Source organism: Ailuropoda melanoleuca, chromosome 16 (assembly GCF_002007445.2).
Source record: "Ailuropoda melanoleuca isolate Jingjing chromosome 16, ASM200744v2, whole genome shotgun sequence".
Lineage (NCBI taxonomy): Eukaryota > Metazoa > Chordata > Mammalia > Carnivora > Ursidae > Ailuropoda > Ailuropoda melanoleuca.
The window spans coordinates 84,381,313-84,393,946 of record NC_048233.1 but is presented as its reverse complement, the minus strand read 5'-3'; the positions used below and the strand labels follow the sequence as shown (position 1 = coordinate 84,393,946).

At 42.4% G+C, this 12,634-nt stretch overlaps 1 long non-coding RNA gene across 1 annotated transcript; it reads right to left on the bottom strand.

Annotated features, from left to right (window-relative positions):
• Positions 1–9,638: 9,638 nt before the first annotated feature.
• On the bottom strand, positions 9,639–10,388 carry LOC105236454. Its single transcript, XR_854901.3, has 3 exons — positions 10,328–10,388; positions 10,028–10,166; positions 9,639–9,818 (listed from the first exon to the last, which is right to left on the bottom strand). It is a non-coding gene; the product is annotated as an uncharacterized LOC105236454 (long non-coding RNA).
• Positions 10,389–12,634: the final 2,246 nt, after the last annotated feature.

Genomic DNA, 12,634 nt, shown 5'->3' with positions numbered 1-12,634 from the left:
GCTCTTTGTATAACTACCTCCTCTGGGCCACATTTTCAAAGAGTCTTGAATCTGGAAAACTGGAATGATCCAGAGAGACTAGAAGGGTGTGTGTGTGTGAGAGAGAGAGAGAGAGACACTGTCAACATGGAACTTATTGTCTGTTTCCCCCTTTAAAATGCCAACTCCACCAGGACCACAACTCCGTCTTGTTCACTGCTCTGTCCCAGGCACATTGTGGGTACATAGTAAATATCTGGTAAATGAATGAGTCAAGATCGGAGGGGATTCCCTAGGGTGGGGACTAGCCTCATGTCTTCTCTAAGGCCCCATAGGGCAAAAGGCTGACCATCTAATGGGAGGCAGATTCTGGCCCCACATCAGAAAGGACCTTGAAAACCCAGAACTGCTTTGAGCATCCTGTTGCTTGAACTGACCACGTTGGAGCCAAAAGTCGACGTGGAGGGACACTTGGAAGAGACTTGCTTCAAGGCAGACCTGAAGGGCCCCAAGGGTCCTTCCAGCCATCAAGCCCCAAATTTGCATCTGGGACTTGGCTCCCTGGTCACATTGTTGTAGGTAATTGCGACAAAATGTCAGCTCTCAAGTCAGACAGAAATGGGTTTAAATCTTGGCTTCTCCAGAAGCTGTGTGACCTTAAGCATGTCACCTAAAGTCTTTGAACCTGCTACTTGACATGTAATGTGGAGACGAATGGTACAACAGCTAGCTCAAAGACTGTCTGTGGGCATTAGATTCAAATGATCACCCATGTACAGCATTTAGCTCAAAATCTGGCACACAATCAATGCTCGGTGTTAGCTGTTAGACCAGCTAACCAGGGGAGCTGGTTCCCAGGGCCCAGTGAACTAAGACAAGTCACATGTAAAGTAAATCAACTGGCTGGTGGCCAGAAAGGGGCAAGGCAGTGATTTCTTTAAATATCCAGGTGTACTTTCCTAGTTAGATATGATTTTGATTCATACATTCCCAAATTATCACTGGGAGGACAATACCAAGAGATAGGGAAGATGTCATTTTTAGGAGAGTTATAGAAACAGACATTAAATCCATAACTGGTTCAGATATTTCTCATATGTGTAAGAAAAACTGCCGGATAACTTGGTTCTAAGTCCCTTATTTAAACTGGGAAGCTTGGAGAGCCTGGCCGGCTCAGTCGATAGAGCATGCAACTCGATCTTGGGGTTGTGAGTTCCAGCCCCATGTTGGGTGTAGAGATGATTTAAAAATAAAATCTTTCCTTTAAGATTTTATTTATTTATTTGACACACAGAGAGAGCACAAACGGGGAGCGGCAGACAGAGGGAGAGGGAGAAGCAGGCCCCCCGCCAAGCAGGGAGCCTGATGTGGGGCTCAATCCCAGGATCCTGGGATCATGACCTGAGCCAAAGGCAGACGCTTACCCGACTGAACCACCCAGGCACCCCAAAAATAAAATCTTTTAAAAAGCAAATAAATAGGGACATCTAGGTGGTGCAGTCAGTTGGGCATTTGACTCTTGGTTTCAGCTCGGGTCATAATCTCAGGGTTGTGAGATCAAGGCCCCCCCACCCCGCCATCAAGCCCCATGTGGGTCTCCTCACTCAGCATGGAGTCTGCTTAAGATTCTCTCTCCCTCTGCCCCTCCCTCTGCTCACTCTCTCTCTCTCTCTCTCAAATAAATAAAACTTTAAAAATAACTAAATAAACTGGGAGGTTTAAGGACTAGCTCTGCTCTTCTTTATTAGAACAACCAGCTCCATGGGCACCTGGCTGGCTCTGCTGGTAGAGCGCGTGACTCCTGATCTCAGGGTCATGAGTTCGAGCCCCACGTTGGGTGTGGAGCCTACTTAACAACAATGGGGCACCTGGGGGGCACAGTCAGTTAAGTGCCTGACTCTTGATTTCAGCTCAGATCTTGATCTCAGGGTCTTGAGTTCAAGCCCTGTGTTGGGCTCCATGTTGGGTGTGAAGCCTACTTAAAAACACACACGCACCACCAACAACACCAACCAGCTCCAACAAGAAAACTATTTAGATGGTTTTATAGGCAATATTTACATTGTTTTATTAAACTGTTCATCTTTGTGTTAAACTTTGTATTAGTCATTTGTAGCAACAGTAATTTTATCAGTAAGACAAAAAAATTGCAGTTTTTAAATATTTCAAATATTTAGCAAACACAATTAACATTAGGCCAACACTCTTAAATTCTCAGAACAAGAACAAGGATAAAATGCTGCTTTTGACACTCCTAGTTAGAGCTAAACCCACAAGAGCGGCTGAATTAGTCCTAAAGTGGACTCAATGGTCCTATTGCTCTCTACCTCCACAGAAGCTAATAGCAGAAACAAAAAGCAAAAGTGAACCCTCCATGGAGGGAAGCTTTCTCAAGCTAAGCCTACAGGACTGTTGTTTGATTTCTCAAACAACCACCACCAAACACATGAAAGTATACTACCAGCAGTAAATATCAGCAGAGACGAGAAACCGCTTATTGTATATGCTGTGAGGTAAGGATTAAGGTTCTTTCCTTCCCACCCCACCCTTGCCCCATTATTCCAGCACCACTTCTTGAAAAGATCAACCTTTCCCCCATTGAATTACCTTAGTCCCCCTGTTGAAAATCAGTTGATCATGTATGTGCATGAATAGGTCTCTTTCTGGTCTAATTTGTTCCATCTATCTGTAGGTCTATCTTACACTAATATCCCACTTTCTTGTTTACTATAGCTTTTTTTTTTAAAACTTCACTAAACCCTCTTTATTTTATTTTTTTTTTAAGATTTTTTATTTATTTGACAGAGATAGAGACAGCCAGCGAGAGAGGGAACACAAGCAGGGGGAGAGGGAGAGGAAGAAGCAGGCTCATAGCAGAGGAGCCTGACGTGGGGCTCGATCCCGTAACGCCGGGGTCACGCCCTGAGCCGGAGGCAGACGCCTAACCGCTGTGCCACCCAGGCGCCCCAGTAAACCCTCTTTAATCAAAGCCCAATATACAGGTTTAAAATAAATTTGAAATCAAGTAATATAATTCTTCCAACTTTGTTCTTTTTCAAAGGTGTTTTGGCTATTATAGGTCCTTTGCATTTCCATATAAATTTTAAAATCAATTCGTCAATGTCTATACTAGATTCTGCCACTGTTTTGATTGAGATTGCACTGATTCTATAGATAAATTTAGGGAGAATTGATATCTTAACAATACTGAACCTTCCAATCCATGAACATGGTTGCTGGCTCAGTGGGTTAACCCAAACCTCATCCTTGTCTCTCTATGGTTACTGCAATTGCCCATACATACTTACCAATAGGCATAGAAACACCAAAAGGTATGTCAGTGAACCTCTTGAGTTTCAGATATGTTTCCACTGCCCCCCCCCATATAGAAGAACCCTACCTCCTCATAATAATCAGATTTAGTTACTTCTGCCAGTATAAGAGCTCCTTTCTTTAGCTGCTGGCTTACTGGCACCAGGAGCCCGACGTGACTAAGCGGTAGACATAGCTTTGGGTTTGGTGGAATTTTACGTCCTTGGTAAAATCACATTCCCTTTGAAGCTACGGCCATATGTTGGCCATAGCTTAAAAGCATACACTGCATCTTGAAGGCAGTGTCCTTCCTAAGCTGGTACGTTAGCTACCTTTCAGAGGTCATTCTAGCATTCTCTCAGGTCAATAGCTCCTGGGTCATACAGTGTGTGGTAGCACTAGTGGAGTCTGTCATGTGACCATTGTTCCATCTCATTCTCTATAAAATGGGTCACAGGTTGGTAGATCAAATGCTCTTTAAGCCCTCAAATAGTGGTCCTTGCCAAGGCACTGTAGGTGCAGAAGGCAAATGTATACCCAGAATGCATGCTAATCCCAGTATGAACAAAATCACAGCCACTCCATGGCAGAAGGTCCCAGTGAAATTCACTTGCTACCAGCTGTGGTGAAAGGGAGCCTACATTATTGGGCCATAGGTAACCTGCATCCCTGCCACTGTAGTACTTACTCATGAACCCATTGTACAAACACTAGAGTAGCCTAAAAGGAAAGCTGGCTTACATCTATGAGACAAGTCATCTTGTCCACCATATTGTTTAGTTTCTCTCTGTGATGGATGCTGTCTGGTGGGCAGTAACACCAGACACAAAGATCCATGCACTTCGTTTCCACTCTCATAAGGTCCACTCACATGCCTCTTCCCTACATCTCCTTGTCTCAGACCTCTCAACCTTGCTACTTCTGACCCCTGACCAACCAGTTCATCACTGCCTGGAAATCCATACATATCCCTATTCTGAGCCATTAATTTCTCACTCCACACCAAGTTGATGACCAAATCTACTGCTTGAAGCTCTGCCCACTGGGAAGATAACTCCTAACCACCATTTTTCACCCTGGGTAGGTCTGTAGAACAGCAGCAAACCACTTTTGGTTCCTCTCAGTTAGCTGGTAATAGAGAATCCCAAGGCATGAGCAGAGAGAGCTATATTGATGTAATAATATAGATAGAGATCAGGCCATATGGTCATGAAACTTACATTTGCCCTTTGGATCTGCACATACTCAGTCTTGAATATATCACTTTGAATTTGATGGGGTGACAGTTCGTAGATTATGATAGGCAGAGACCCTTGTACCTTAACCTATACATACATAGAGCTCTCTCGTGCTCTGGGCTGTGCTTAAACCTGGCAGCCTTCAAGCCACTCAGTGAATGGATCAGAACAGAATTCCCAAATGTAGTACGTGCTATTGTCTAAATCTAAAAGCTGGGGCGCCTGGGTGGCGCAGTCGTTAAGCATCTGCCTCCAGTTCAGGGCTTGATCCGGGAGTCCTGGGATCAAGCCCCACATCAGCCTACTCCGCTGGAAGACTGCTTCTTCCTCTCCCACTCCCCCTACCTGTGTTCCCTCTCACGCTGGCTGTCTCTCTCTCTGTCAAATAAATAAATAAAATCTTCAAAAAAATAAATCTAAAAGCTGCCTAGCAGACACTTTGCTGCTTTTCCACGGCAGAAGGTGCAAGGTGCAAGGTGCAATAACTGTAGTCCATTGTGTGACGATTCCACAATTTGTCCATTCACAAATGGATTATACTAATGGGCATTTGAGTAGTTTACAGTTTTCTCATATTACGAAAAAGCTATAAACACACTTGTGCATTTTGTGAAAGCTTTTTTTAAAAATTCATTTTTGGAAAATACATAAGAGTGAAATTGCTGGTCATAGGGTGAACGTATATTTAACTTTACAAGTGCCGAACAGTTCCCCAAAGTGGTTGTACCACTTCATGTGCTCACCAGCAAGAGGTCAAGTTGCTTCACATCCTCTTCCTCATTTGATGTTTTAGTCTTTTTTATTGTAGAATATGTGAACCGGTATCTTATTGTAGTTTCAGTTTGCAATTCTCTGATGACACTTTTTTTTTTAAGATTTTATTTATTTATTCAACAGAGATAGAGACAGCCAGCGAGAGAGGGAACACAAGCAGGGGGAGTGGGAGAGAAAGCAGGCTCATAGCAGAGGAGCCTGATGTGGGGCTCGATCCCATAACGCTGGGATCACGCCCTGAGCCGAAGGCAGACGCTTAACCGCTGTGCCACCCAGGCGCCCCAATCTGATGACTCTTGATGAGTATTCTTTTGTGTGTTTATCAGCCATTTCTTTGTGTATCTTCTTTTGTGAAGTTTCTGTTCAACTCTTTTGCCAATTTTTATTGTTTCCCTTTTCATCTTTGATTTGTAGGAGTTCTTTCTGTATTCTGAATATAAGGACCTTTTTGGATCTACGTGTTGCAAGTATTTTTTTTTTTTTGCCTGAGGCCTCTCTAGTTATTTTACTAATAAGTCCCAGAAAGAACATACGGAGAGCATAGAGGAAAGACAATATTTTTAGAGACAATGGATACAAAGTTTTCACAACTGGTGAAAAACATCAATCCACAGATCTGGAAAACATAATTTATCCCAAGGAAGTTAAGTAGAAAGAAATCCATGGCTAGACAGCTTCTGCTGGAACTACAGTAAATATCAAAGACAAAGAGGAGATCTTAAAATCAGCCAAAAACAAAGGACAGGTTTCTAATAAAGAAGTAAGAGTTAGAATAACAGCAACCTTCTCAACACAACAGAGGAATCCACAAGACAATCTGTAGAGTATCGAGAGAAAATAACCAAGTTAGAATTGTGTGCTTATCAAAATTATCTTTCAAGAATGAAGGTAGAACGAACCCATTGCAGATAATAAAAAATTAAGAGTGTAATAGCAGGAAATATGTTCAAGGAACTTAAAGGATGTGTTTCAAGAGGAGAGAAAATTATCCTGGAAGGATGGTTCGGACTGTGAGAAGGAATGATCAACTACAAAAGTGCTTAGAGCAATAGTAATGGTGTCTAACTGATGTAATTAAAACAAAAAGTGAAACTAAGATATTCAGCCACAATTCTATATTGATCATGAGGGGTAAGATAAAAACCAAAGAGTTTTTTAAGGTCTTTTTACTGCAGGGAAGTGAATGAGGCAGTTAAGATACTGTTTTATATTAACGCTTTATGAAGTTAAATATGTATATTCAATATAATCATCTCAATAGACGTAGAAAAAGCATTTGACAAAATCCAATAATCATGAAAAAATCTCTCAGCAAAGTAGTAGTAGAAAGGAATTTCCTCAACCTGATTAAAGGCATCTATAAAAAACCTGCAGCAAACATTTTACTTAATGATCAAAGAGAGTGCTTTCCTCCTAAGACCTGGGAAAAGACAAAGATGTCCACTGTCACCACTTTTATTCAGACTTGTACTGGTGGTTCTAGCTAGAACAAGAAAGCAAGAAAGGGAGGAAGGAAGAGATTTAAAGGCATCTGGATTAGAAAGGGAAAAACAAACTGACTTTATTTGCAGACAACATGATCACCAATGTAGAAAATCCCAAGAAATTTACAACAAAACGACAAGAACAAAATATGAGTTTATTAAAGTTGTGGGATGCAATATTCAAAAATAAATTACATTTCAAGGCACATTTCAGTTTGGCACAGTCGGCTGAGCATCTGACTTGTTTTCAGCTCAGGTTGGTCTCAGGGTCATGAGATTGAGCCCTGTGTCGGGCTCCATGCTCAGCGTGGAGTCTGCTTAAGACTCTCTCTCCCTTTGCCCCCCCACATGCATGCACTCTCTTTCTCAAATAAATGAATTTTAAAATAAATAATATTTCTATATGCAGGCAACAATCAAAAATTAAAAACATTAAAAATACCATAAAATATTAAATATTTAGAGATAAATTTGACAAAAGATGTGCAAGACTTGTACACTGAGAACTACAAGACATTACATAAAAATTTAAAGAAAACCTAGGGGTGTCTGGGTGGCTTAGTCAGTTGGGCATCTGCCTTCAGCTCAGGTCATGGTCCCAGAGCCCTGGGATCAAGCCTCATGTTGGGCTCCCTGCTCAGTGGGGAGCCTGCTTCTTGCTCTCCCTCTGTCTGCCGCACCCCCTGGTTGTGCCCTCTGTCAAATAAATAAATAAAATCTTAAAAAAAAAACACTTAAACAACTGTAGATCATACCATGCTCATGGACTCAGAGACTTGATACTAAGACATCAATGCTCCCCAAATTGATCTTAGATTCAGTGCTGTTTTATAGAAATTAACAAGCTGCTTCTAACATTTATAAGGAGATGGAAATATACTTGCAAAATCCCTTCCTGGGATATCAGTGAATCAAAGTCAACATTATAACACACTGCAACCAAGTTAGTGTTGTCCCAAGAATACAGGATGGTTTACTGTTAGGCAATTCCATCATACTCCACATTAACAGATAAAGGACAAAAATCATATGATCTTCTCTGTAGGTGTGGGAAAAGCATTTGGAACAAAAAACAAAAACCAATACCCATTTACCATATACTTTCTTAGTAAACTAGAACTAGAAATGAACTACCTTAACCTGATAACGGATATGTACCCCCAGTCATATATACCTAAGCGCAAGTACTGCAAAAATATATTCTATTTGCAATACCCACATTATTGGTGGCAGTTGGTGTTGTTATTCTGAGAGTGTTTTGTGTATAGTGTGAAACACATCAAATGAGTAATTGGTTGGCATCTTGAGAACGGAGATTTTTTGTTGTAAAATATGTAGCATGTAAAATTTACCATTTTAACCATTTTAAGTGTACAGTTCCATGGCATTAAGTACACTTACACTCCAGACTCTTCTCATCATCCCCAACATAAACTCTGTGCTCATTAAACACTAACTCCCCATCCCCCCCAACCGTCTCCCCAGCCCCTGGTAACCACCATTCTATTTTTTGTCTCTATGAATTTGACAATTCCAGGTACCTTGTATCAGTAGAACCATACGTTTCCTTTTGTGTCTGCTGTGTATCATGTAGCATAACGTCGCCAAGGTTCATTCATATTGTAGCATGTATCAGAGTGTCATTTCCTCTGTAAGGCTGAAGAATATGCCATTGTATGTCTGTACCACATTTTATTTATCCATTCATCTGGCCGTGGACATTTGGGTTGTTTCTATGTTTTGGCTATTGTGAGTAATGCTGCTATGAACATTGGTATATAAATACCTGTTTTGAGTTCCTGCTTTCAAGTGTTTTGTACACATACCAGAAGTGGAATTGCTGGATCATATGGTATTGTTTAATTTTTTAATTTTTTGAGGAACCGCCATACTGTTTTCCACAGCAACTGCACCATTTTACATTCTCATCAGTAATGCACAAGAGATCCAATTTCTCCACATCCTCACCAACACTTGTTATTTTATTTTTCTGGTAACAGCCATCCTAATGGGTGTGAAGTGATATCTCATTGTGGTTTTTATTTGCATTTCTCTGATGCTATTATGTTGAGCATCTTTTCATATGTTTATTGGCCATTTTATAACTTCTTTAGAGAAATGTCTGTTCAAGTCCATTGCCCATTTTTGAATTGGGGTTTTTGGTGGTGGTTGTTGAGTTTCAGGAGTTATTTATGTATCTTGAATATTAATGCTTATCTGATCATGACTTATAAACATTTCTTCCCATTCTGTGGGTTGCTTTTTTATTCTGTTGATAGTGCCTTTTGATGCAAAGAAGTTTTCAGTTTTGATAAAGTCCAATTTATTTTTTTGAAACCTATTTTTCTTTTGTTGCCAGTGCTGTTGTGTCATATCCAAGAAATCACTGCCAGATCCAATGTCATGAAGATTTTCCCCTCTGCTTTCCTCTAAGAGTTTTATAGTTTAGGGCGCTGGGGTGGCTCAGTCGGTTAAGCGTCCAACTCTTGATTTCACCTCAGGTCATGATCTCAGGGTTGCGAGATTGAGCCTGGTGTTGGGCTCCACGCTGGGCTTGGACTCTGCTTAGGATTCTTTCTCACCCTCTCCCTTTGCCCCTCCCCCACCCCATGTGCTCACTCCCTCATTCTCTCTCTTTCCTCCTTTAAAAAAAACAGTTTATGGTTTTAGCTCTTCAAGTCTTCAACCTATTTTGAGTTAATTTTTGTATATGATGTAAGGTAAGGGTCCACCTTTATTCTATTGAAGGTGGATATCCAGTTTTCCCAGCACCATTTGTGAAAAGACTGTTCTTTCCTCACCAAATGATCTTAGCACTCCGATCAAAAATTATTCAACCATATATGTGAGAGTTTATTTTTCTGGGCTATCTATTCTATTTCATTGGTCTATATATCTGTACCATATTGGTTTGATTAGTATTCTTTTGTAGTAAGTTTTAAAATCAACTTTGTTCTTCTTTTTCCAGATGTTTTGGCTATTCAGGGTCCCTTGAGACTGCATATGAACTTAAGAATGGATTGCTCTATTTCTGAAAAAAGAAAATAAAGGTTTTTGGTTTTTGGTTTGTTTTTTTGTTTTGTTTTTTTTTTAACACAGGAGAAATACATAAGATGGTTGAGGTGAAATTAAAATCCTGTAGTCCTAAATTTGAAAAGGAGATATCAATGTGAACTCCTGATGCATCTCATATTATCTATGTAGCCTAACTATTTATTGAAAAGATGTACAATGACTTACCTGGTATCAATACTTATTGATACTAGCACTCAGACTGTGGTCTCTAAATACCATTTCCCACTAAGAAGAACCAGGCTCCTCTGAAAGCTTTCTGATTCCAGATCTTGGACACCAGAATTGTGGAATTGTGTCAAAAGGCCTGAAGAACAGAGTTGAAAAGGTTTCCACTGGTCAGACATGGAATAATTTGAACTTCAATAAGAATAATGATCAGATATTAACAGATCAAAGCACATCAAACATGTTTAAATCTATGCATTCATTAATATTTTTTTTAAAAATGCCTATTGATCAAGGTACCTGGGTGGCTTAGTCAGTTAAGCATCTGCCTTCGGCTCAGGTCATGATCCCAGGGTCCTAGGATGGAGTCCTGCATCGGGCTCCTTGCTCAGTGGAGAGCCTGCTTCTCCTTCTCCCTCTGCCAGCCATTCCCCCTGCTTGTACTCTCTCTCTCTCTGTCAAATAAATAAAATCTTTTTTAAAAAATTAAAAATGCCTATTGATCAATTTTGGAGGATACTAGAGAGCAAGGCATTAGTTAGAAAACTGATAAAGGGAAATTCTATACCCTAATAAATCACTTTTGGGTATATACCCAAAAAAGCCCTGGATACATGTATAACAGGGCACATATACAGGAATATTCTTAATAACACCGTTTATAATAGCAAAAAACAAACCAACCAACCACACCCAGAAGCCCAAGTGGCCATCCTTAGGATGAATAAACAAACAAACCACGGTATATTTATACAACAGAATAGCATACAGTAGGGGCGCCTGGGTGGCACAGCGGTTAAGCGTCTGCCTTCGGCTCAGGGCGTGATCCCGGCGTTCTGGGATTGAGCCCCACATCAGGCTCCTTTGCTATGAGCCTGCTTCTTCCTCTCCCTCTCCCCCTGCTTGTGTTCCCTCTCTCGCTGGCTGTTTCTATCTCTGTCAAATAAATAAATAAAATCTTTAAAAAAAAAAAAAAAGAATAGCATACAGTAGTAAAAAGTGAATGAACTATGGAACAGATGAATCTTAGTAATATGTTGAGTAATAAAAGCAAACAACAAAGGACAAGTAATATGATACTCTCTTCATAGTTCAGAACTCATCAAAACCAAACAACATATTGTGTAGGCATGTATATGTGAATTCACTTTTTTTTTCGTTTTAAAACATGTCAAGGGAATAATAGAGAATACTGGGTGATGGTGCATGGGACACCCATGTAAGGAGGGGCTGAACAGGTGAGGAGCACGTGGGTGGACACACCTCCTGGTGGTATTCTACCTCGCCCCTTAAGTTTTGCAATGGACGCACTGCAATTCAATGTGTTAAGTTGTAAATATATGTGAATTTTAAAAAGAGGATCGTGCAAGATCAATGTTTGTGTGTCACTAACCAAAGATTGTAATTAATCCATTCTGTCAACCTCAAGTCGGCCTCCTCAAAAAAAAGTGAGCTGACTCTTCAAATCCGGGCCAGCCAAAGGAGAAACTGAAATGAGTGGGAGGGGTGGTTAACTGTTTTCACTTTTCTCTTCCTGTTTTTTCAGAGCCTGGGAAAGCAAGTCAGAATTTCCAATCTTTTCCAATTCCCACATGATTCCCTAATTTAGAACGAATTCGGTCTTTCTCCATTTGGGGAAGAATCTTGCCTCCTGCCGTGGAGCATCTTCCTTTGGGGATGAGGAAAAAGCCTTGGGGGGGGGGCGGTACTCGAGCCTCTTCCCTCACCCCGCATACAGTCCAAGAGGTCACTTCATAGGTAATTAGTGGAAATGCTCTGGCCAACAGGTTGGACCCTGGCAGTAGCCCCTGGGGAGATGGGTGGGGGAGAGGGGGAAATGACCCTGCCCGTTTAGGCTGCCCCAGGGATCCGGGACCCTCTAAGACACAGACATCTGGCTGCAGAGACGAGGCTCTGGGGATTTACCGCTGCCCATCCATCGCCCCCCAGGACCTGCAGTATGGATGAACCGTAAACGCATATGCATCTTAAACCTACGAGCCCTCGGGCCCCCCTAGCTAGCCAGAGAGGACGCGGCGCGGCCTCGGTCCCCCTTGCGTGTAGCAGGCTCCGCGAAGCCCACGGTCCAAGCACTGACAGGTGGAGAGGTCCGGTCGTTCCCTTCCGCCCCCGCTGCGTTAGACTGGGGTGGAAGGCTAATTAAAAAGTGCTTCTGCCGCGACAACCACCAAGAAACACCTTTAGCGATTAGGAAACCGTGTAGAGTTCAGCCACCTGGCCTTTGCGGGCGAAGCAGGCCTGGGCCTTTCCCTGCGCAGGGCAGGCGGCCACAGCCAGCAGCCCTGGCTGGGCTCCAGACCGGGCCTGGGTGACATCACCAAACTCCTCCGATCAGCGGGAGGGGGCCCCCGAAATCCCCTAAAAACATTGTGAGTAATCGCCGGGCCCGCCCTCCAGGCGGGGCCCAGACCAAGGGAGGGAGCCCAGCAGCTCCACCAGCCCCGGGAGGGGCGTCGGAACGAGCAGCTTCTTAGTCCCCGGAACGGCGCGCACTTGTTGGCCTCCGGCAGCGGCGGCGCGCGCGGCCTCTAGTCCTCGGCGGGGCGCACGCTTGGCCCCGCGCGGGTGACGGCGGCCGCGGCGGCG